General features: G+C 37.1%; 1 protein-coding gene across 1 annotated transcript in view; it reads left to right on the top strand.

Moving 5' to 3' along the window:
• The window catches only part of Tmem163 (transmembrane protein 163), a 357,236-nt gene that overhangs the window by 39,306 nt on the left and 291,774 nt on the right, over positions 1 to 26,156 (top strand). The window lies entirely within an intron of this gene.

Below are 26,156 nucleotides of genomic sequence, written 5' to 3'. Positions count from 1 at the left end.
ATTAATAATTATAGTACTGTATACTGGGTATAAGATCAAATGATAAATAAGGTGATAAATAACCTATAATAGATAATTGTACATAGCTTAAGTTTAGGGGGAAGAAGACAGGAGCCATTTTTATTGAGGGTTACCTGTATGGTTAGAGAAGGTTTCCACTGGAACATAATGTAGAGCTCATGGACAGCCACATCTTAGTTCCACATCCTGGAGAAAGTAGTCTTTTATTGCTGTTTTCACCCACTCCTCTTCCTAGAAAGCTTAACATATTCAAGGGACCCCAGGGTCTTTGGTAAATCCTTGAATCTATTTTGAGGTGATTCCTTCTACTCAGTCTCTCAATGACAACAATACAGGGACAATGTAGTAAAAAAGCCCTATTGCTGTGATTTGTTTAGATTATGAAGAAATTATAACAGACATACTTGTGATACTCAGCTCAAAAGAAAATAAAGAACAACCTCAAAATTCCTTTTTAAAAAAGGTCAGTTAGCTAAAATATAATGACTGAAACTGTAACACACAGGCATATGCCAGCACTTTTAGAGCACTTCCTTTGGCAGGCACTGTTCTAACCATTTCAGTCACATCAATTCATTTATTGCCCATATCATTGCTAGGGGGAAGGTGCTATTAACAATATCCATTTTATAGAAGAGGAAAGTGAAGCACAAAGAAGTTATATAATTTATCTGCAGTCATATGATAGTACATGGTAAGTCCTGACTGTGAACCTAGACAGTTTGGCTTCAGCATCTTAGAGATTTGGGGATTAATATCTCCCAGGGAAATGGAAGATCCTCATTTGTAGTTATGCAAAGCTGAAAATCTATCAAGCTAAAATTCTTGAATGTACTAAACCTTATGAAGCAGTAGGCTAGACATAGTAACAAAAACAACATGATGTTGGCACAAAAACAGACATGTAGACCAATGAACTAAAATAGAAGATTCAGAAACAAACCTATTCACCTACAGCTATCTGATTTTTGAAAGAGGGCCTAAAAACCTACACTGGAAAAAAGACAGCCTTTAACAAACAATGCTGGGAAAACTGCAAATGATGCAGAAGATTAAAACTAGATCCCTGTCTCTCATCCTGTACTAAAATAAAAATGGACCAAAAACCTAGATATAAAATCAGAAACTGAAATTTCTGGAAGGTAATATAAGGGAAACGCTTGAAGTTAAAAGCAAAAATGTGGGCCGGGGATTTAGCTCAGTGGTTCGGTGGCCTGCCTTGCAAGTGCAAGGACCTGAGTTCAATCCCCCGTACCAAAAAAAAAAAAAAAAAAAAAAAAAAAAAGAAACGGAAAAAAGCAAAAATGTTTTAAATAGGACTACAAAGCACAAAGAATAATATCAAGAATAAACAAATGAAATTATAATCAAATTATAATTTTCTGCACAGCAAAGGGAAAAATTAACAGAGTGAAGAGACAACCCACTGAGTGGGAGAAAATATTTGCTTCGCACTCTTATGATAGAGAATTAATATCTATAATATATTAACTGAAAAAGTAACGCTCAAAAAACAAGTGGGTTAGTAAAAAAGTAGGCAGATGATATGTATAGACACTTCTCAATGGTAGAAGTACAATGGCCAATAAGTGTATTTAGCCACTAGAGAAATGCAAATCAAAACTATCTGATGTCCAGATGCTGGAATATAGCAATTTGAGGAAGAGAAGAAGCAGGGAAGTCGGTCCCTAGGACCCAAAAAGGATCTGATGTGAGAATGGAAGCCCATGGGGAGAGCAAAGAGAGAGACTTCAATGATGAAGAATGAAGTGGCAAGCAGTATTTTCTTCTTGAGTCCTGACTTGCTGCGTGGGAGGGGTGGCTCAAACCTGCAGACCAGAGTGACTACTGGTGACCCCAGAGCCCTCCATGGAGAAACACACCAGTGGAATGGAGTAGTGGATGGTAGGAACAAGCCTGTGAATTTACCCTGGTGGGGGTGTGTGTGAACAAGAATGAAAGACAAAAGACACAATGATAATTTAGAATGAGGGGCCAGTGGGCTCTTGCCTCTAGTGGATAAAGAGCCCTGAACATTTGGCTCACCTCACTTTTATTCACTTAGACAAGGAAGCAAGCAATAAGGTTAATGAAAGATTCATCTGCCTGTTGTTATCTATAGTGTGTACCAGGTAAATATCCAGATCTTAGCTGTAGAGGCTCTTCTCTGAAACTTACAACATGCCAGCATGTCTGCATGTTACCAAAGGAGGAACAGCTTGCTGTTTTTCTCTTTTGTGCTCACAAAGGAGATCAATTAGGCCTCAGTCCTTATTATCTGGTCTCCTACAGTGGACAGCAGATTGCAGAGGCTGGTGAATTATTTGGGTTCAGATGTCTCCCAGGAGAGGGTAATTGGCCGGTCACCATCTTGGAGAGGGACCAAATGAGCTCAGAACTCAGAGCAGCTGTGGGCTGGCTTCATCTGGCAGCTCTCGGTTTCAGAGTGAGGCAGAACTGAGTTCAAGTTGGCAGGAGATCAAGGAGCTGAGTTCAAGCCATCAGGGATCTGAATTCAAGACAGTATGAGGCACACAGAGTGTTGCAAGCTGAACAAATTGAGTTAATTGAGTTTTAGCCTCACAGCCAGAAATCAGTCTGAGCTTCTGTGGAACTAAAGGTGCAGGCTTGCTGGGATTATCTGATATCCCATAAATCTATGACTGGCTTGCTGGAATTAATCAACATGGATCTGGGCTCTGTCTGCCCACTCTGTCTACCAGTGACAGCAGAGACATGCCTTGAAACGGACATTTGTTTTTATTCTTTTTTTCTTGTTTTTATGATTTGTTTGTTTTTTGTACCAGGGATTGAATTCAGGACCTTGTGTTTTTGAGTCAGGTTGAAGCATCGCTGAGCTACGTCCCCAGCCCTTTTCTTGTTTTTATATGAGAGTGAACATTGTTTCTAGTTTTGTTGCTGTTGTTCTGTTTTGTTCATGTTTCTGTTTCTGTGTTCTTTCTTTGGATCCTTTCTTCTTCACCAGTTTCCCAAAGTTCTTGTAATCTTCCTTTGTCCTCCAGTCTTATTTCTAATCTCTTCTTCAACTTCTCTAATTCCCCTTAATCCTTTTTTGCATTTTTGCCCAGAGGGTAAAATTGCCACATTTAGAGAATATTTACTGACACAATTTTCTGGTTTGTTTTAGATTTTGTTATATAATCACAAATATAGTTCATACAGTTAAAGGTGACAAATTAATATTTAATGCAGTTTGTTGTTTTCTAAACTGTGTTTTATTACTGATTGTACTACTTTAGCCAAGGTGACACATTCCCTAAGAATTTGCTATACTAGCAGTGAAGCTACCTGATATAAGTAATTTACAAACAACTTAGGAATTAAACAAACAAACAAACAACAACAACAAAAGAAAAGAAAAGAAAATGAGAAGACAGGGAAGCAAGATGCAACCCTAGACTTTCAGTTCACCAAAGGCAAGCCCAGGGGGCAATTAGGTAGAACAAGTTGAAAGCCACCCACCTGAACTCTGAAGTGGTAACAGCAAAAGTAACAAAGCAGATAAATGAGGCTCTGGAAAAAAAATCAAATTAGAAATAATTTCTCAGATAACTACAGAGATTGTGACCATAATGAAGGACATAGTTTGTGACTCTAGAGCAGATACAGATTAAAAAATAGATGAGTTCAGGAAAATTATGAAAACCATAACTGCCCAACAACATAGGAAATAAATGGAATTCATGAAGCAGATTCAAATAGATATTCAAGAAATTAAAAATTCCACTAAAATTCTACACAGCAATATGAGGACAAAATATCAGATCTAGATGCAGGATTGTGGTTAGCAATCATGAAAAGAAATATTTTTTTTCTGCAAGAAGCCATGAAAAATCATTGAAAAGCTGCTAGATGATGATGCAAAGAAGATTAATATAATATTAGTTGGAATCAATGAAAAATCGGAAGATAGAACAAAGGGCATAAAAAATCTGTTCACAGAAGTAATAGGAAAATAATTTCAAGAATGGAAAAAGATTTTAACATACAAATAAGTGAGGCATATAGAACTCTATATAGCCATAATCAGAAAAAAAGCTACAAGGCATAGAATAGTCAAGATTCAGAAATTTAACACAAGAACAGAATATTAAAAGCCGTTAGAGAAAAGAAACAAATCATTTATAAAGGAAAGCCCATCAGAATCATGGCAGACTTCTGAACACAAACCCTCGGGTCAAGGAGAACTTGGAGTGAAGTACTTCAGGCTTTAAAAGAAAACTATCCCCACCTGGGATTGATGTACCCTACAGAATTATCTTTCAAAACTGAGGGAGAAATAAAATACTTCCATGACAAAGAACACATGAAGAAATTCATGGCCATCAAATCAGCACTCCAAAATGTTCTGAAGGACATTCTAGAAAGAGATAACAAGGACTACAACTCCATAAACCTCAACAGAATGAATCCACCAGGCAAGGCAAGTAAATAAACAGGGGAGAAAAAACAGAACCAACAACTGGAAAAAAAGGTGGTGAGCGTAAGTCAATACATATCAGTTATAACCATCAATGTAAATGATCTCAATTTACCAATCAAAAGAAACAAGACTGGCATAATAAACCAAGACACAAGATCCAACAACATGCTGCATAGAAGAAACACATTTCAATTAAAAAATGCATAAATTGAAAGTCAAAGGATGAAAAACAATACTCTATGCAACAGGAACCCAGAAAAATGAAGGGGTAGAAATTCTATTTGTAGATAGAATGGATTTCAAGCCAAGACCGATTAAGAATGACAAAGAGGGTCACTACATCCTTGTAAAAGGAATAATACAAATGAAAGAGATAGTAATCATAAGTATATATGCATCAAATACCAGCACACTCAACTCTACAAAACAAATATTAACAGACATGAAAAATCAAATAAGCACTACTACAGTTGTAATGAGGGACTTTAATACCCCATTGTCACAAATAGATAGATCAAGTAGGGCAAAACTCAACAAAGAAATATCAGAACTGAACTAAACTTTTGAACAAATGACTTAGTAGGTGTCTATAGTGTGTTCCATTCCACATCAAAATACATATTCTTCTCAGCTGCACATGGGATGTTCTCCAAAATAGACAACATACTAGCTCATAGAACATGCTTAAGTAAATGCAAAGGAACTGAAATTATTCCATGCTTATTATCAGATCATAGTGCAATGAAATTGGAAATCAATGATAAAAGAAACCACAAAAACTTCATAAACTCATGGAAATTAAAGAATACCCTCCTGAATAACTGATAGGTCACAGGTGAAATTAAAGAAGAAATCAGACAGTTTCTACTATTAAACAATAATGCCAGTACAACATACTGAAACTTGTGGGGCACAATGAAAGCATTCCTATGAGGGAAATTTATAGTGGTGAATTCTCATATCAGAAAAACAGAGCGAGCTCATATAACCTAATGTTGAACCCTAAGGTTCTAGAAAAAGAAGAGCAAGTCATACCCAAGCTCATAAAAGCGAGGAAATTATAAAAATCAAAGCAGAAATTAATGCAATGGAGACTAAGAAAACAATGACTTGAAGAGTTAGTTCTTTGAAAGATTAAATAAAATTGACAAACCCTTAGCTAAACCTATCAAAAAAAGGAAAGAAGAGACTCACATCCATACAGTTAGGAATGAAAAGGTTGAAATCATAACAGATCTTTAAGAAATCCAGAAGATCATAAACTTCTATGTTGAGAACATATATTCTAATGAGACAAAAAAAAGACAGAAGAGATAGACAGATTCCTAGATATACATGAATTGCTAAAGCTGAACCAAGAAGATATAAAAATTCTAATTAACTCAATATCTGTCAATGAAATTGAAGATATAATTAAAAACCTACTAACAAACAAACAAAAAGCCCTGGCCATGATGGATTCACTGCTGAATTCTCCAAAACATTTAGAGAAAACCTAATGCTGCTACTTCTCAAATTTCACAAAATGGAAAGACATCCCTTGGTTAGGATGAACCAATATAATGAAAATGGCCCTATTTCCAAATTTGTCATACAGACTAAATGAAATCCCAATGAAAACACCAATAATATATCTCACAGAATTAGAGAACACAATCCTAAAATTCATTTGGAATCAGAAGAGACCTAGAATTGCAAAAGCAATTCTGGGCAACAAAGCAAGACCATGGATATTACAATCCTGGACTTGAAATTATATTACAAAGCTACCATGATAAAAGCAGCATGGTACTGGTAAAAAAGACCCAAGTTTCAATGGACTAGGTTAGAAGAAGCAGAAACAACTCACAACATACTTAACCACTTTATATTTGATAATGGGGTCAAACACTTTCACTGGGAGAAACTAGCTTCTTTAATAAGTGGTACTGGAAGATAAGAACTAGACCCATATCTTTCACCATACACTAAACTAAAATGAAAATAGATCAAAGACCTAAATATTAAAACAGAAACACTAAATCTTCTGGAAGATAGAATGGGTAGAACTTTTGAAGACCTTGGTGTAGGGAAAGATTTTTTTGAAAAATATCCTAGTCACACAGGAAATAGCACAAAGAATCAACAACTGGAATCTCATCTTATTTTTTTAAATTTGTCACAGCTGTGATTTCATCTCCCCCCCACTGTTTGTCGGTACATTTTAGGTATACAATATAGTTACATTCATCATTAGGATCTTGTACCTTTACTTGATGTAACTTGGTTTTAATTTTTTCCCCTGCCCTCCCTTCAACCCCATCACCCTTCCCTATTTACAAAGACATTGTTTCCATATTTTTCAATTTCTTATATTTTTCTTTTTACTTTCTTCCCTTTCTCCTACCCCTGTCCCTTTAAACATTTTCTTCCTATTTCACAATATCAATTATACATTTTGATCCTTATTTACACTTGTAGTTTTTCACACCAGAGAAACTATTCAGTATTTACACATGTATCCTATTTATTTTACTTAAGAGTGTGGCCTCAATGTGCATCCACTTAGCTATAAATATCTCTAGTTTCTCATTCTTTATGGCTGACTAATGCTCCATTTTATAAACACACACACACACACACACACACACACACATCTTTATCCAGTCTCCAGTTGATGGGTAAACTGATTATAAACACACACACACACACACACACACACACACACACACATCTTTATCCAGTCTCCAGTTGATGGGTAAACTGATGGCACAGTTTGTAATAGCTAAATCTTGGTGCGGGGCCTGCCATACCATCAGTAAGTGCACGCAGGTCCTGGGAAGCAGCTGTGTGGACCAGAGTGGTGTAGTTGCAGGCAAATTCCAGCCAGGGCCCTATCCCAATCCCAGAGGCATGGGCACATCCGCCCAAGCCAAAGGTCCACTCATAAAAGATCTTCATAGGCACACAGCTTCACCTAGAGGCCTGCCATACCATCAGCATAGGCAGGGGCCCACCTAAAAAAGAACTACACAGACACACAAGCAACAGCCAGACGCTTGCCCTGATACCATTGATAAGTCCATGGAAACCCTACTGAGAAGCTTATGCAGACAACTGAAACTAGGGTACACAGCTCCCAGCCAAAGGCCCTCCCAGACAACAGCTACAGAGGGTATGCAAGAGGCATACCTAGATACTATCCCAGGTGTGCACAGACCCCAGCCAGAAGCCCCCCCCCCGCCACAACAGGTCAGTTCAGGGATCCAGAGGGCCACCATTCTGAACCCAGGAATCAGTGTATGGTGAGCAGCAGAGTAAAGATTGCTTGGTGGCTTGGTGAGAAATGAAGACCACTGGGTAAGCAATAAGTTGCCTCAATAATGGCACAGCAGGCTGCATCTGTTGAAGTGAGAAGACATGCAAATAAGTCTGAAAACCAGGCTTCCAGATCACTTAAGGCAATCACCCCTGAAAAAATGAGATGGAACAATCTGATACTCAACCACCTGGGCTTCCTGAACTGTCAATGAAAGAGGATCTGGAAAAAATGAAATCAGAATAATTTCTCAGATAACAGCAGAGATTATGCCCATAGTACAAGACATGATTAATAGATCTAGAGTTGACACGGATTAAAAAAAAAATACAGGAGCTGAGGAACATGATGGAATCACAACATAGGGAACAAATAGAAACACAGATTTCCAGGAGATTAAAAACTCCCCTGAAAGTCTATGCAGCAGAATGAGCCAATGTGAGGACAGAATTTCAGACATAGAAGATAGGATTGCAATTAGTGACTGGGAAAAGAAAAATTTCTTAAAAATAGTAAGGGACGACAAGAAATCAATCTAGCAGCTGCTAGATGATGTAAAGAAGAATAACATAAGATTGATCAGAGTTAATGAAGAAACAGGAGAGACTGCAGACAACATTAAAAAAATGTTCACAGGGCTGGGGAATTAGGTCAGTGGTTCTGTTGCCTGCCTCGCAATTTCAAGGTCCTGAGTTCAATCACTGGTACAAAAGACAAAAACAAAAACTGTTCACAGAAGTAATGGCAGAAAACTTTGCAAATAGGGGAAAATAACTTGACATACACATAAATGAAGCATACAGGACTCCAACCAGCCATGATACAAAACAAAACAAAACAAAACAAAACAAAAAACTACACATAAGCCTATAATAGTTAAGATGCCAGAAACCCGATGGAAGAACAAAATTCTGCAAGCAGTTAGAGAAAAGAAACAGATCACATACATAGGAAAGCCCATCAGAATCACAGCAGACTTCTCAACACAAACCCACAAGGCACCAAAGCATGGAGTGATATATTTCAAGTTCTAAAGGAAAACAACCTCTAAACCAGTTTGATGTACCCTGCAAAACTATCTTTAAAAATTTATGGAGAAATAAGATACTTTCATGACAAAGAACACCTTAGGAATTTCATGAATACCAAACCAGCACTCCAAAAAATTTAAACAGTATCCTAGAAAAAGAAAGTGAGAATCAACCAAAAACCAACTCCAAAAAATTTAAACAGTATCCTAGAAAAAGAAAGTGAGAATCACAACCCCAGGAAGCACAGCAGAATGGATCCATCAGGCACAAAAAGAAATTAAATGCAAAGGGGGAAAATCCAAAGGAAGAAAAAAATCATGACAAGGATATATCAATACATATCAGTTATAACTATCAGTGTTAATGGTTTCAGTTCACCAATCAAAAGAAATAGACTGGCAGAATGTGTGAAGAAGCAAGATCCAACATATGCTGCATACAAGAAACACTTAATTCAAAAAGAAACTCATAGATTGAAAGTTAAAGGGTGGAAAACAATATTTCATGTGACAGGAACCCCCTCCCCGGCCAAAAAAAAAAAGCAGGAACAGCTATCCTCTTTGCAGATCAGGTGGATTTCAGACCAACACTGATTAAGAGAGACAAATCAACCAATAACAAATGCTGGAGGGACTGTGGGGGAAAAAGGAACCTTTCTTCACTGTTGGTGGAGTGTAGATTGGTGTAACCACTGTGGAAATCAGTGTGGAGATACCTCAGAGAACCAGGATTGGAAGTCCCATTTGACCCAGATATCCCCTCCTGGGTATCGTCCCCAAAGAATTAAAAGAATCATACCATAGTGATAGATGTGCACCCATATTAATAGCAGCACAATTTGTAATAGTTAAAACTTAGAAGCAGCCCAATTGCCCATCAACTGCAGACTGGATAAAGAAAAATTTTTTTTAATGAAACGGAGTACTGCTCAGCCATAAAAAATGAGAAATTAGAGAATTTTTAGCTCAATGGATGCACATTGAGGTGATACTCTTTTTTGGTTTTTGTTTGTTTGTTTTGTTTTTGTTTTTTGAGACAGGGTCTCACTATGTAGTTGAGACTGACCTGGAACTCACAATGTAGCCCAGGCTGGTCTCAAACTCACAGTGATCCTCCTGCCTCAGCCTCCCAAGTGCTGGGATTGCAGGCGTGAGCCACCATGCCCAGCTGAGGTGATACTCTTAAGTGAAGTAAATAGGACACACATGTGTGAATGCCAAATAGTTTCTCTAGTGGGAGAAACTGAAAGTGTAAATCAGGACCAAAAGGTATAATAAATTATGTAAAATAGGAAAAAAGGGGCAAAGGAGAAGGGCAATGTGAGGGGTAGGGGAAAGGAGAGAAGGGAATGGAATTAATGTGAGAAAATAAAAAAAATGGAAACAAAGTGTTTGTAGATAGGGAGGGGTGGAGGAGTTGAAGAGAGGTCAGGGGAATGGGGAAAAAATAAGAACCAAGATGTATTATGTAAACATGCAAATTTCCAATAGGAAGATAATAAATGTACCAATAAAATTAAATTTTAAAAAGGCAAGTCGTCTTTAAATTGTTCAGTAGTTGGAGTGTATTAAAATAAAAAAAAAATGGTTTACACAAAGTCTGAGTAGCTCCTTCTTCTGGCCCCAAGCTAATGGTTACAAATTAGTTCTCATACCAAGGTTTAACTTCTGCCTGTTCTGCTTTCTACCTTGGCCAAATTACTGTCTCTCTGTAAAGTAGGGATAGATAATTGAAGAACTGATTTCATAGATTTATAGTAAGTATTAACTTGAGTCATATAAAATCATAGACCATGAATTATACCATGATACATAAATTCTTTCTTAGTCTACCACATGCAAAGGCTGGAAAGAAGTCTGGTATTGGTCAATTTGAGCACCTCCCTCTTCCTTTCTTGGATTATAGTAGAATCTAGTTTTATGAAATCCAGGAATATGGTATGGGGACTTTCCTTCTCTGGTGGTCACCAGGATTGTTTCTCCTTGGCCAGGTTTGTATTGCTCAGTTGAAAGTAGGCTGCTGTTCAGGCTGAATGGACTACTTTTGTAAGTTCCTGTTCCAAAATGGCATTCCTCTCTTCTCCAACTGCTCCTCTTTTTTTTTTCTTTTAGTTAGTGATACCCTATCCAACCCAAACTTTTCCTCTATGCTTCTTTCCCTTGCCAATCAATGAATCAATGTTACTAAGTCTTTTTATCCTGATCCCATTGCATCTCCCAACCTTGTGACTCCCTCTCCAGGTTAACTGTCAGGCACTCCTTATCTTTCTCCAGGATTTAAAAATTGTCTATCATGTTGTCTGGCTCCTGTCTGGCCCACTGTAATCCATTCCCAAGATTCTCTTGGCCAACATTATCTCTTTAGTATATAAAATGCTCACTTATCTTTCTGTCTTAACACGTGGTTCTTCATTGCTAAGCCCAGCTTTCCAAAAGAAACAAAACCCAGATACCCTTCTCCATCTTTCTTTCTTCTGTGTTTTGCACCTGTGTCTTATGCCTTAGATGCAGGGAATACTTTGTCTCTTCCCAAATGTAATGAATTCTTCCTTTTGTTTTTACTTATGGTTTCTTGGTCTCTAATGTTTGAAATTACCTTTCCCTGCTCTTTTTTTATGTCGTAAGCCTTCCAAACCATGACTCAACATTTATCTTAAATCACTTCCTCCACGAAGCCTCTCCTTACTACTTCTGTCTCCAATAATAAAAGCAATCACACCCCCTAGAAGACTCAGTTTGAGGGATACATGAGTAGAAATGATCATGACAAAGCTGCAAATTAGTTCTAGTTTATCTTCAAAGACAAGAGAGTTCCTTTCTGCTACCTTTTTCCCAGCCCCTCGTTTTTGGTATCCAGAGACCTCTTGATCTATTTCTCCACTTCATCAACACTTGGTATTTGGAGAGGATCCAATTTCAGTCTTCTGCATTTGAATTTGTCTACATTCAGGCATTGTTGAATTTATGAATTTTTAAGTAAGCACTAGAGGAACAAGAGTCATGTTTATTTTATCTGTTATATCCTCAATGAAAAGCTAATGTGCTTGTGATGGTTATTTTTATGTTACCTTCACTAACTCATGGCATTCAGATAGTTCATCAAACAGTATTTTGAATATTTCAATGAAGATATTTTAAAAAGTGGAATTAACATTTAAACCAGTAGACTTTGAGTAAAGCAGTTTATTACCCACAATGTGGGTGAACCTATCTAATCAATTGAAAGAAAGTTAAATATATAAAGCCTAACTTTTCCCAATTAGAAGGAATTCTGCTAGCAGACTTCTACAGAATCAGATTGTAATATCAGCTCTTCCCTGAGTCTGCAGTCGGTTTACCCTGCAGTTTGCTAGACTGTATATGTGATCCAATGCTTTAAATCTCAATTTCTTTCTCTTTCCCTCTCTCTCTCCCTGTCTCTCTCTCTGTCTGTCACTTAATGGAAGGGGCATGTTCTGAGAAGTGTGTCATTGGCATCGGTAAATATCATAGAGTATACTGACACAAACCTGAATAGTATCGATCAATCAAAAGATTTGGTAAAGACAAGATGAATGGGGCTGCTGCCGATACAACATGGCTTATTGTTTTACAGCACACTTTTTAATAAGTAGAAATATACTCTAGAAAGTATGACATAGTAAATATATAAACTAGTAACAGTTATCATTTTCAAGTGTTATGTGTTGTATGTGCTATATTTTTATACAACTGGCAGCATAGGAGGTGTTTACATTAGGATCATCACACACGTGAGAAATGCATTGTACTATGACCTTAATTACTACATCATTAGGTGACTTTTTTAGCTCTATTATAGTCTTATGGGACATTACATTTATGGTCTGTGACTGACTAACACATCATTGTGCAGCACATAACTCTACAGCCTATTGGTTGTGTTTCTCTAGAGAACCCTCACTAATAGAGTGCTCTATAAATGTTTCATAAATATTTGGTGAACTAGTTAATCAATAAGTAAACATAAGTGGATAAAATGGCTTTTGCAGGAAAAAATTTAATCCTTATGTGAAAGATTTTAGCCCTTATTCAATATTATGGAGCAATAAGTACCATTCCCAGTGTTTCTTTGAATTCTTTGGCCCTTTTTATATTTGGCTAATTATGTGTGTAAGGATAAACAAGTAAACCAGCTCTTGGATTTGAGTTTTAAAAGCCTCAGCACCAGTGGTGGATGGAAAGACATTGTGCCATAGACTTGGGAGAAACCAGGAATAATATTAAAATTTTCAAGACGGCCAGAAGGACATTAGAGAAGAAAAGAGAATGCGTAAATACTGTGGGTCTCTTTCTGGGTGGGACGACAGAAGTCCTTTATGGGTTGAAGGACCTTGATTATTGCTTTGGTTCCCAAGCAATAATAGGCATGGTGGCAAGAAAAGTTTTAATGGCTGTACGTGGACCAAGACAGCTTTAGATAAGTAAGCAGAATGCCCAAGACAGCTAATGAGTGAACAAAAAGAAAAATGAAAGTAACTGAAAGCAATCCAGCCATCCAGGGGCTGAGGAGTGAGAAGTGAGGAGTGAGCCACCAGGCATTTGTATGTGTTGATGATTGCAGGAAGATGCATCAGCAGACCCAAGATTGACAGTTACCTAAACACATCCTGCCTCTTCTGTCAATGCCCTGAGCTACAAAAGAGAGTAATGAAGTCTAGGGTAATGGTTTAGACAGATCACGGACGCTAGCACAGACTTACAGACACTTTTTTGGGGGATAAATTACTTAATTCTCTACCCATTTTTCCATATATAAAATGGAACAAAAACAGTAGAATATAACTTGAACGTTCACAAGGATTAAATTAGTTAAGATGTGGAAGGCATATAAAACAACACGTAGCATAGAATAAGTGGTACATAAACATTAGTCATTACTTTTCACATTAATATTATCATATAAGCCTGCCAGAATTTAGACAAAAGCTCTAGGAAAATATACGGAAAAAGGAAGCCCTGAAATAACTGCTATTAAGCTTCTACCATTGGATGGCATAAAGATTTATTAACAGTGGAGGAAAATTGTAGGAAACTAAAGAAAATTACATTGATCTGTATAAAGACACACCTGAAATGTTTTAAAGCTCACCTAGGAACTTCAGGTGTCATTATATGGATAAGGATGTTTTGGGAGTAGACTGGGATTGATAATTTCCCTATGCATAGATCATGTTATCAATGGATGGTAGCTGCCTGAGACACTATGGACAGATGGGGCCAGGGAATAGGTAGATTAGCTCTGGGGGTAGGGCAGGGAATAAGCCTCACCAAGGAACAGGCACTCGGCTAGCTGTGGAGATGATCTCTAGTTCTTCTGAGGGCAAAGGAAGCAATGAAAGGATTTGAGGTAGTTGTGATGTGTTGAGCTGAAGGTAATCAGCAGTGAAGAATTCCTGTGATCTGTTTCTGAGATAGGAAGTGAGGTTGTCCATTGAAAAAGAATGAAGATTTACAAAGAAAGCAAAGAAAGGGTCAGCTCTAAAATGGCATTGGAATTGCTTTCTAGATGAAAAACAGCACCATCAGGGCTCTGTCTGAGGAATTGCTGACAAAAAATTTTTTTCCCATTCTGAAGGTTGTCTTTTTTACTCTGTTGGTTGTTTCTTTTGTTGTGTAGATGCTTGCTAATATGATCCCATTTATTGATTTTGGACAATTTTCTGTGCAACTAGAGTTCTATTCAGAACATCCTTGCCTACACTTATGACTTTAACAGTTACATATCTTGTCTTCCAGCAGGTTAAGTGTTTCTGGTTTAACATTTAATTCTTTAATCCTTTTGTTTTTAGTTTAGTCCATGGTGAGAGATATGATTGGTCTAGATTCAATCTTCTGCATGTAGATAGCCACTTTTCTCAATATCATTCATTAAAAAAAGCTATCTTTTTGTGGTTTTGACCCCTTTATCAAAGATCGTATGGAATATACTTGGAGTTGTTTCTGCATCCTCTTATTTTTTTTCATTTATTACCATGTCTGTTTTTGTGTCAGTATCATGTTGTTTTTGTAATATAACTTCAAATCCAGGATTATGATGCCTTCTGCTTTGCTCTTGTTATCCAGAAATATTTTTGCTATTCTGGGTTCTATATGAATTTTGTGATTGTTTTCTCCAGTTCTGTGGAAAACAGCTCTTAGAATTTTATTTGGGAATGCATTGTATCCATATACCATTTTTGGAAGTATGGCTATTTTCACTATATTGGTTGTACTTATCCAGGAATAGGGGGTATCTTTCCATTTTCTGATTTCTCCTACAATTTCTTTTTTCAGAGCACTGTAGTTTTTGCTGTAGAGGTCTTCCACTTTTTCAGTTAGGTTAATCTCTGAGTAGTTAATTTTTCTTTGTGCTATTGTGGATGGTATTTTCCCCTACTTTCTTTCACAGCAGGTTCATTATTAATGTACAGGAAGGAACACTATTGATTTTTGTGTTAGTTTTGTATCTGGTTGTATTACTGAATTTGGTTATTAATTCTAAGTGTCTATTGGTGGATTTTTTTTTTGGATCTTCAACATAGAGGATCGTGTCATATGCAGATAATAATAGTTTAACTTCTTCCTTTCTTAGAAATATTCTTTTTCTTGCTAATCATTCTTGCTAATGTCTGAGAACTATGTTGAACAAAAGTGGTGAAAATGGACATTCATGTCTTATTTATGATTTTAGAGGGAAAACATGGAACTTTCTAAAAAATTCAAGATTTTAAAATCTTCTTGGCTCAATTTTGGTAATTTATATGTATCTAGGAATCTATCCATGTTTCTAAATTCTCCACTTTATCAGTATACAGGTTTGTGAAATAGTTGTTAATAATTTTTTCTTTAAATTTCAGCAGTGTCAATTGTAATTTCATCATTTTCATTTCTAATTGCATTGATTTGGGTCTTTTCTCTCCTTTTTGGGGTTAGATTGATTCAGAGCCAATTGTTAGATGTATTAATTCTTTTTTGTCTCAATTTCACTAATTTATCGTCTTATCTTTATAATTTCCTTCCTTGTACTAGCTTTGGGTTTGGATTGTTCTTCTTTTTCTAGGATCTTGAGCTACATATTAGGTTATTTATTTGGGCTCACTCTGCTTTTGTGACATAGGCTTTTACAGATACAAACTTCCCTCTTACGACTGCTTTCATTGTATCCTGTAAGTTCTGGTATGTTGTGCTGGAATTATCATCTAGTTGTAGAAACTGCCTTATTTCTTTCTTGATTTCGTCTGTAACTGATTGTCTAGTTAAGAGTGTATTGTTTAGTTCCTATGTATTTGCCTAATTTCTGTGTTTTCTTTTGTCATTGATTTCTAACTTCTTTTAGCTGATGAGTCTGATAATATGCATGTTATAATTTTAATTATTTTACACTTAATTAAGGCTGATTTATTAGTTAGTATGTGATCTATTTTGGAGAAAGTTCCATGTGCTAGTGAATAGAATGTGTATTCTGTTGTTGAATTGAACACTCTGGAGGTATCTATTAAGTCCATCTGTTCAAAGGTTTTGTTGAACTCTGATATTTTTAGTTGATTTTGGACTAATTGATTTATCTGTGATAGTGGGGCATTGAGGTTCTCCACTCTAATTGTGCTTATGTATGTTTGATAGTACTTATTTTGTGAAGTACTTATTTTATGAAGTTGGGTGCACCATTGTTTGGTACATATATGTAAATAATTGTTACCTCTTCATGTTGGATTATTCCCTTAACCAGTATGTTGTGACTTTTTCCTCTTTTGATCAGTTTTACTTCAGCTTGAGGTACTTGGAAGAATTTTTAAAAATACCAATATCCACCTCTCCTGGGTCTGTACCACCTCACTCCTCCCATCACCACCAAGATGTATTTTGTTATATTTGAATTTTAGTTGGATGTGGTAGTGCATGCCAGTCAGATATAGTGGCATATGCCTATAATCAAAGATACTTTGGGATGCTGAGGCAGGAGGAGTTTGAGGCCAGCCTGAGCAACTTAGTAAGGCCTTCTCTCAAGTAAAAAATAAAAAGGGATGGGGATAGGTTAGGTAGAACACTTGCCTAGCATATGTAAAGCCCTGGGTTCATTACTTGGTACCAAAAAAGAAAAAGTTGAATTTCAGATAAACAATGAATTATATATTCAGTATGTTCTAAATATTGCATGGGACATATTTATACTAAAAATCATTTTTTATGTGAATTTGAAATTTAACTGTGGTCCTATATTTTAATTTCCTAAATCAGGCATACACATACCTGCAAACAAGATCCAGGGTTAACAACTGATTCTAAAGCTTGCCAAGATTCCTAAAGACTGAACTAAACAGGAAATATCTACTTGGTAAGCTGAGGTTGGTGAAGAGCTAATTCAAATAGGAAAAAGAAGGATGGAAAATGATTTTTAAGATAGGCCAGTAGAGTCTCCATTCCTTTAATGTCTTCTACTTTAGCAGCCCCTCCTGAAACTATCAACCCTGAGCCCTTGGGCAATTTTCAGTGGTTGTATGGGCATGTGTGGCCATGTTCTGCCTGAGTAACCCCACTGCCATTTTCCAAACTTTGGTCACTGAGGCAGAAGCTGATGGAACCCAAAGGAGATACATGATTTGTGAAAGTCACTTTGTAGTCTGGACAATGCCTATTAGTGGCATGGGGCAAGATCTCTGCTAGTAGGATGTCAATGATTAAATTAGGCCAGACAAATCCTCTGTGTGCATTTTATTTCTGGATACAAGAGTCAGGTTACTGGTAATGAAGAAGAATCAGCTGGAATGGGTTAGGTTAGAGGCTCTCAAAATTTAGTGAGTATTGATAATTTGCAGGGCTTATTAAAACATAGTTTTCTCTGCTCCACTCTCAGGGTTTCTGATTTTGTAGGTGGGGGCTAGATCCTGGTATTTGCATTTCTCACAAATCTTCAGGTGCTGCTGATGTTTTTGGTTTAGGGGAGACAGTTTGAAAATTATTGTGTTAGCTTATGTTACAATTACAAACTCTAAATCTCAGTGGCTTAACAAACAAAGGCTGTTTGGTATCATGTTTTTCTTTTTTTTTTTTTTTTTTTTTTTTTTTTTTTTAAGTCTCACTATGTAGTTGAGACTGACCTGGAACTCACTATGTAGCTCAGGCTGGTCTCGAACTCACAGCGATCCTCCTGCCTCAGCCTCCTGAGTGCTGGGATTACAGGCGTGCACCACCACGCGTGCTTTTTTTTTTTTTTAACCTTAACAAGACATCTTGGAGCTCTGACTATATCAGTAAGTAGAAATTTTCCTGAAATTTTTTAGAGCTGCATATTTTTCCACTGTCAAGTTTATTTCACTACTTCTCCAATGCTAAACAATTGAATTCTTTTCAGTATTTTGCTCTAATTAGCAATGCTGTTATGAATGACATATTTCATGTCAGGCAGGCAAATCTGTACAATGGAAGTAGGTGGAATAGATACAGTACAGTAATGATTTTGATAGATAGCACTGAAGTGCCCATGGTGGGGATACCAGTTAGCATTTCGTATATAAATAGGGAAAATTAAATATGAGAATTAAATATTATGAAATTTTCACTAGGTTTTACATAGGACCAATAATTGTGCCTAAATGTATTGGTTTCTTCTTGCTGCCTTAATAAACTACCACAAACATAGTTTATTACAGCATGTTTATTATTTTATAATCTGGAGGTCAGAAGTCCAAGATGGGTCTAAAATTAAAGTGTTATCAGAGTTACATTCTTTTTGGAGGTCCTAAGGGAGAATCAGTTTCCTTGCTTTCTCTAGCATTTCTTGGTCCATGGCCCTTCATCACTCTGACTTCTATTGCTATATGTTCTCTCTCTGATTTTCCTGTCCCTCTCTTAAAAGGATTATATTTATATTGGGCTCACCCAGATAATTCAGGGTGATTTCCCTATCTCCCTGATATTTTACTTAATGACATCTGCAAAGTCTCACGATGTAACAGCACCACAAGCTTAGAGTGTACACTTCTTTGGGAAGACATTATTCTACCTCTTTCCACTGCCTACTGCACAGAACATTAGGAGATTCAAGATAAATTACACGTGGAAAGTTTGCTGTGTCTGTGTATCTCCTAGTGAGGCTGCATCAGCTTTTCATCAATATGACCAAATATTGGAGAAAATAAACTGACAGGAGGGAAAATTCATTTTGTCTTAGGGTTTCAGAGGTTCAGCCAGCTCCATTGCATTAGGGCTTGGCAAGGCAGAAATACTGCGGCAGAAAGATGTGGGGATAAAAAGCTGCTCATCTCAAGGCAGCCAAAAAACAGAGAGGATGAAAATGCCAAAGAGGAAGGAGCCAGGGACCAGGTATAGTCCTCAAGGTAACACCCCTAACCCACTTCCTCCAGCTAGACCCCACCTCCTGTTTCAGTCATCTTCCAATAATGCCATCAAATTATAACTGCTGAAGTTAGAGCCCTCATGAATCAGTCATTTTTCCAAAATCCAGTCAGCAACCAAGCCTTCAACATAATGAGGCTTTTGGAGGTATTTTATTTTTATTTTTTCAGTTTTTATTTTTATTTTTATATTTCCTGGTACCAGGAATTGAACTCAGGACCTTGCAGGCACCGTGCCGCTGAGCCACATCCCTGGCCCAGTAGGACCTTTCATTTATTTATTTATTTTGGTACCAGGGACTGAACTCAGAACCTTGTGCTTGCGAGGCAGGCGGCAGAACTACTGAGCTAAATCCCCGGCCCAATAGGACCTTTTAGATAGCAATCATAACAGAAGTGTTGTATTTGGTTCAATTTATTCGTTTTTATACTTAATACTGCGTATTCACAAGGTAGACCCTTCATATACTTAAATTTTTTTTTCTTCCTGTTCCAGGGACTGACTTAAGGCCTTGTGCACGCCAGGCAGGCATGGCATCAATGAGCTACATCCCCGAACCTAAAAATTTTATGTATGAAGGAATGAAATTCTTAGAAAAAGTACAAAGTACTATGTAAAAAAATATGTAAAAAACTATTACTTTTTTTTTTTAAAAAGGAGGTATATATCCCAGTTGGAATGAAAGCCTATTTCATCACATAAAAATATTTATTAAGAAGCTGAATTTTTGAGTCATTTGTCTGTAAACTTTTGATAATCTACTGATCTTTTCTTATTCAAAACATATGCTTTATATTTCAGTGAAGAAGAACCATTGCCTGTATGTAAAATTTATTTTTCTATTTCAAATTAACAGGCAAATAGTCTGGTCCACTTTTTCCAGGCTCGTGTCACAGAATCACGTGTCTATGGAATAATGAACAGACTGCAACAAACCTAAGAACACAAGCAGGGAAGAATTCATTATCTGTGTATTGAAGGGAAGCAACTATTGTTACTCAATGCTTAGTTGCCTATTTAGGTTTTCATCATAGGTTTTCTTTCTTTTTGTAACCTTACAGATACAAAGTTACTTTTACCTACCAAGCCTGAATTCCACATGCCCTAGCTTTGTAGGTGATGTGAACTTTTGCATAGTGATGAAAAAGACGGGCTCTGGACTCTACAAACCTGGATTTGAAAGTTAATTCTAATACTACATGATCTGGAATAAAACATTTAACCTCCCTGTCTTTCCCCCATTGTTTCAGTAAAATGTGGATGATGATAGTATGTCTCTCAAAGAGATTAAATGATGTACAGTTTGTAAAGTGCTTAGCATAATGCCTCAATAAATGCCACTCACTGTTATTATTCTTATAAGTCACTCCTATTATCTGTCAGAGTCAAATGTGGGGCTTGGGGGCAGGGGAGTTAGCTCAGTGGTGCTGCCGTCTGCCTTGCAAGTGCAAGGTCCTGAGTTCGATCCCCGGTACCAAAAAAAAAAAAAAAAAATCTGGGGCTTGAAATCATCAATAACTATAGCGCCCCTGTCATCTCAGTGGCTGCCATCCACTTGGGTCATAGCCTCCATCCTTCCATTGAGCATGCCACTTTCTTACTATCCATTGTCTTTTATTCTCAGGTCCCTTTTTTCTCAATTTGGATTCCCAAGTATATAATGCACATCCTGCCTTGAATACCCTTAGCTCCTTGGTCTTCTGTCTCTTGCATACTTGCCTGGCAGAGCCCTATCTTTGGTTAAACCAACTACTTGTTCTTCTCCGTACTTAGCAGTTGACAATAAATGAGGGAAAGACACACAACAGTGCACATCAGAAGTATTTCAACACTAATACCAAGATAGGATTTGCTTTTTTTACCATATGAACATTTGCAGTGATGTTGCAAAAACAGTGTAAAACTGCGGACACCTTGACAGGAATTCAGGCAAAAGCTCTGAACTGCACTAGATTGTGTCATCCCAATCATGCTTGCATTTTTAAAAGACGGTTTTGCTTAAAAATGTCTCTATAATGCAGGAAAATTATTAATTTTTATTAAATCTAAACTCTTTTTTGACTTTTATTTGCAGTACATAATGATTACTTTTACCGTAGAGAATTGGTACATGTATGTGACACATTTCAATTCCCTTCTTTCCTCCCCACCAAGTCTAAACTCTTGATAATGTATGTTTTTAATATGCTGTGTAGAAAAGTGAGAAGAAGAATTGATGTTGCATGCTGAAGGATGAATATCTTGAGGAAAGAACTTGTGATGGTTTGAGGTAACATTTTTATTTAAAAGAATATCTGGCAGACAAACCACGGCTGTTAGTTTCGTGTATTTCACACAGGTCTTTGAAAATTAAATGTAGTTTTGACTTTAAGGGAACTATTTTTGCCAATAATAAAATTTGAGGCAAGAAAAAAATTAGAATTTTGGAAAACTTGCATCCTCTTCTGTAAGCTGAACAGCTTGACAATACAATACATAAGGACTTTTTTGATTGAATTGATGTTAATGGATGTGACTTTTTATGTTGTATAATGGAAAGTGCCAACACTTGGAAGGTCTGCAGAACTCAGAGAACCATTATATTCTACATGATAAACATTGGTTATAATATTGGTTAAAATATGATAAAAATATTGTAGCTTCATTATTGGTGGACATCATTTCACAGGTGAATACATTTAAATCATATGTAGTTGACTCTATGAGTAATTGAGCAGATAATAATTAATTACCACTCATCAATCACAATCATTAATCATCAATTTGACCAGAAACCAGTCAGCAAGTACTTGTTTAAGCATTTTTTTTTCTGATTATCTCTTGATTTTATCACCTTCTTGGCAGACACAAAATTAGAAATATAATAAGGCCAAATTTGCTATCCATTTCCTGCCTCCAACTCCAGATCAGTGAGGATTTCATACCAGGCCCCAAAGACTGAGTAGGATCTGTTCTAATTAGGTTTGTTGACTTCTCCAGAAAAGCAAGCAGTGAAATTGATGGGTATTTGGCTACAATAGAAAACTGAATTCAAATGCTGTCTGGTGACCAAGCTGGGTACCAAGGTGTTTACATAATTTTGACAGACTGAAGCTCCAAATTCTGTCCATCAGTGGTATTGGTGTGTGGCTTTCCACTACGAATTATTTCTTTTAGCTTTCCATCAGCCTTGAAAGCCAAAGACAGTGATCCCAGGTAGGCAGGCTTGGCAAAATTAACATCCTGTCACTTTATACCCATTTTAAGCAGCTGTCTTCTAATTATTTTTCTTTTGTGTGTCTGTTGAGAAGGTATATCAGATTTTGGCTTCAAACTATGGTGCATCAAGTCTTTAATTTCTATTCCCAAAATATAATCAGTGTTCCTGACTTTTCAGAGAAGGAAAATGATTTGAGAATCCAGGGCCACAACATAACCATATCGAATTACTTCATGCCTCTTTTTTACACTATCTTACAACTGTAGGAGCTTCAAAGATCTAGGCCCAGTATCTGTGTGTACATCCAAATTTGAGCCATTTTAGTTCCAGCCTGGTGCCTCTGCAGCCATATGGTAGATATTTGTGGTACTTTACTATCTAGGACTTCTTCATTACCTACTAGGGTCCACTTTTCTTTCCCCTCTGACAGTCATGTGGTTTTGGTGGGGCCAATCCCACTTCCTCTAGTTCCAGCCTGGAAAGTGGCTAAGATGATTAGGTAGAGAGATGATTATATGACTTCAATATGACAAATCAAACCCAGCCTCAGGCTGTTGCCATGGAGAAAGAAGGTATCCATGTGGCAGGGTATTTTGGTAGATATTCAAGGTCATTTTAACACTACATGCAAAGAGCCTAACAGAGAAGCAAATCAACCCCAAATAAAGCAGAGCTGAGAAAGAAAGACAGAGTGTATTGGTTAGGAGGAATAGATTCAATGTAAAATATGTGTATGATTGTTTAAGGAATTTATTAGGTAGACTTACAGGATCAGAAGCACAAGAGCCCCAGTGGCCATCTGTGCACTCAGGGGTGGAAGAATTTGAATTGGTTGTGTATGTGTAGGACAGCCAAAGGATCCAGTAACTTGTAGGCCTGGAATCTCACCACAGAGTCACCAGTGTGAGTCTCAGTTGTGAGGCTGGAGTCTGTATTGGAAGGCTGAATGAACTGGAGACTGATATCCAAAGGCAAGGGCAAAGGCTGGAGCTCTTTCAGAAAAGGGAAACACTTCCTTCTCTACTTTTTTATTCTGTCCAAACTATAAGCCTATTGGTGGCTTGCATGAACATTTGGGGTGAGTCTTCCCCCCTCAGTTGGCTAGTTTACATGTCAATCAATCATCCACGGACACACCCAGAATTTACGGCTGGGAGGCAGTTCTTAAATTAAGTTGACACATCGCAAATTATGATCACAGGGAGTAGAGAGTGGGGAAAAGGGGAAGAAATACAGATTGAGACTACTGGTGACATCATTTGAACACCTGTTTTCAACTACATTTGAAGCAAGATATACCCCTGGCTTTGTGTGTGTGTGTGTGTGTGTGTGTGTGATATGAGCCAGTACAGTAAAATATTGGTTTATGAGCATAATTCATTCTGGAAACATGTTTGTAATCCAAAGTACTTATATATCAAAGCAAATTTCCCCATAATAAATAATAGAAACTCCAATGATATGTTCCACAGTCCAAAAAAATTTCTTTAGAAATGATTATAATACTGAAATATACTATAAAATAATAAAGAAAACAAAAGATATAAAGAAAAGTAAACAAATTAATCTGCACTTACTTTTGAAAACCTTCATGGCAGGTGAGGGAGACGAGAGAAAGGAGAGTTATTGTGCGGGAAAACTTTCACTATCAGTGCAATCGTTGTTGTCTTTTTGGCTGAATGGAATCTTTTCCTTTTCCTGCAACTTTAACAGGGAACCTGTCCAATGACACTTGCTTTTTCTTTCTTTTGAGGATTTTGAGGAAATGTGACATTGCATTGTCACTAAACAGATTCATCGCTTGTGCTGCTAGAGACTTGAGTGGTGCTTTTCTACAAAATTTTGCAGTTTTTACACATCTTCCTAATCTCATTTGAAGTGAGGGATTCTTCTTCCTTTATCACCTTCTCTACAGATGAGATCTCCATAATGTCTTGCTGTTGGGAGACAATCACACACAATCCCAGAGAGGGAGAGCGCAAGAGAGAGAGAGAGAGATCATATCATTGGCTCAGTTGTAATTAACATTCAGTGTCATGTACTACTTGTATTGCAAGACATTGTTTGTTTATCAGGTTAGAATTTATTAGAAATGTTTGCTTGTCTTGTTGAACAGTCACAGAACAAGTTGCTCACAACCTAAGGTTTTACTGTACATTTCTTTTTTGTTTTAGGGTAGTTCAATTTGATTTGCATTACTTGTAACTGAAACTTGGCCTCCATGGTATGATAAATTCCACTGTTGCTCAAGGGTAATTCTTCATGCTTCCTATTCTAGAACATTTTAAAAGTACTAGTTGCTGGGGATGAGTTGGTTTCTTGATATCTTGCTGGACTCTGTGGATGAATTGTCACTACTTGAAGCAATAATCTCATCTTCTTGCTCTCTAAGAAGCCTAAGCCCTTGAGCTATCTACAGGTTTCCTGGGTTGCCTCTGAGGCCTCATTTACTTTGGGCCTCACTTGTAGAGAATGGAAGGAGACGGCTCACTGTCTTCAGGCCATCAACAGATTTTGTCCAATGAGAAGGCCTAATTTGCTTCTTTTCTATTTTCTGTTTTAGGTCTCTGGTAGTATTATCTTTTTCATTAGGAGAACAGACACAATGCATGCTTGTGCCTGTAATTTAGAAGGGGCTAGGAATAATGTGGATATTCACAAAAGACATATGCATAACATGGGGTTCATAATATAGTAATATATAGAAACTAATTATATCTTTAAATTAGAAAATCTGAGAGACTTTTATAGAGGGGCTATTTACAAAGTTGTGGGCAGAGAATAGGGAAACTGCTGGGAAACAAAGAGGTGCAGTTACCTTACTTGGGTCTGAATGGACAAGGGGAAGGAGAGGTCCCCAAACCCAGAGACAGGGAAAATTGTGTGGAACTCAGACTGTCTGTGTGGGAAGCAGGGGGAGAGGTGCTCATCAGAAGTAGATATATCCTGAATCTCTTGAAACTGAAGTTGGCTTGAAGCATATCTAAGTGTCTTGATAAATTGTCTAAAGACTTCAGACTAAAGGATAGGAATCTCTAAAGCTCCACTAATTTATTTTGATTCCTTTTTTCATTCTTAATACATTTTCATATTTGTATCTAATTATGTATTTTTCTTAGAAAGTATGTCTAAAATTGTATTAGCATTGGGCTCCATAAACCCTGAAATTTCATCTACGCTTCCTTGGATCTGAAAGGAATTTAAATGAACACATAATCTCTGTCCTCGATGAGCTGAGACCAGTGCAGGGACACAAGTGGGCAAAGACAATGGCAGCCTCCCCCCAGCCCTCACACAGTGGTTTTCATACAAGTGTTCTCATTACATTGCTTATCATGTTGTCCTGTCAGTTCGGGTCCTTTGTCTCTTCTCAGAGGCAGAATGTGGTGTCTTTGGTCCGTATCATTCACACCAAGCAAAGAGGAAGAGAGGAATGAATGCCTGAATGAATGGATGGGTGACTGAGTGTGATTAAGGGCTGTGACTGATCATAGAAGTGCGCAGCCAGAGCGCAACACAGGGGCTCTGAAATATTTCGTCTTTCTTTAGAGTCATGGGCATGGGGTTAGGAGTCTTAGAAGTATGTATATTACACGTCATCTTTGTTAAATAGAAGAAAAAATAGGACAGAAAAGCACACTTACATATTTATCAGAGTACGCATTATATCAGACTTGTCTAGGAAGTCTTGAAAAATGTTGATGTCTGGGCTTTGCTCCAGGAGTGCTAAATCAGACTTTCTTCAGTTGAAGTCTGGACATCTTTTTTTATTTTTAATTTTTAAAATTTTATTGAAACAAAATACAGA

The sequence above is a fragment of the Fukomys damarensis genome, unplaced genomic scaffold (genome assembly GCF_012274545.1).
Source record: "Fukomys damarensis isolate Sample0158 unplaced genomic scaffold, DMR_v1.0_HiC HiC_scaffold_29, whole genome shotgun sequence".
NCBI classification, from domain to species: Eukaryota; Metazoa; Chordata; class Mammalia; order Rodentia; family Bathyergidae; genus Fukomys; species Fukomys damarensis.
This window is presented reverse-complemented; position numbering and strand designations above follow the sequence as displayed.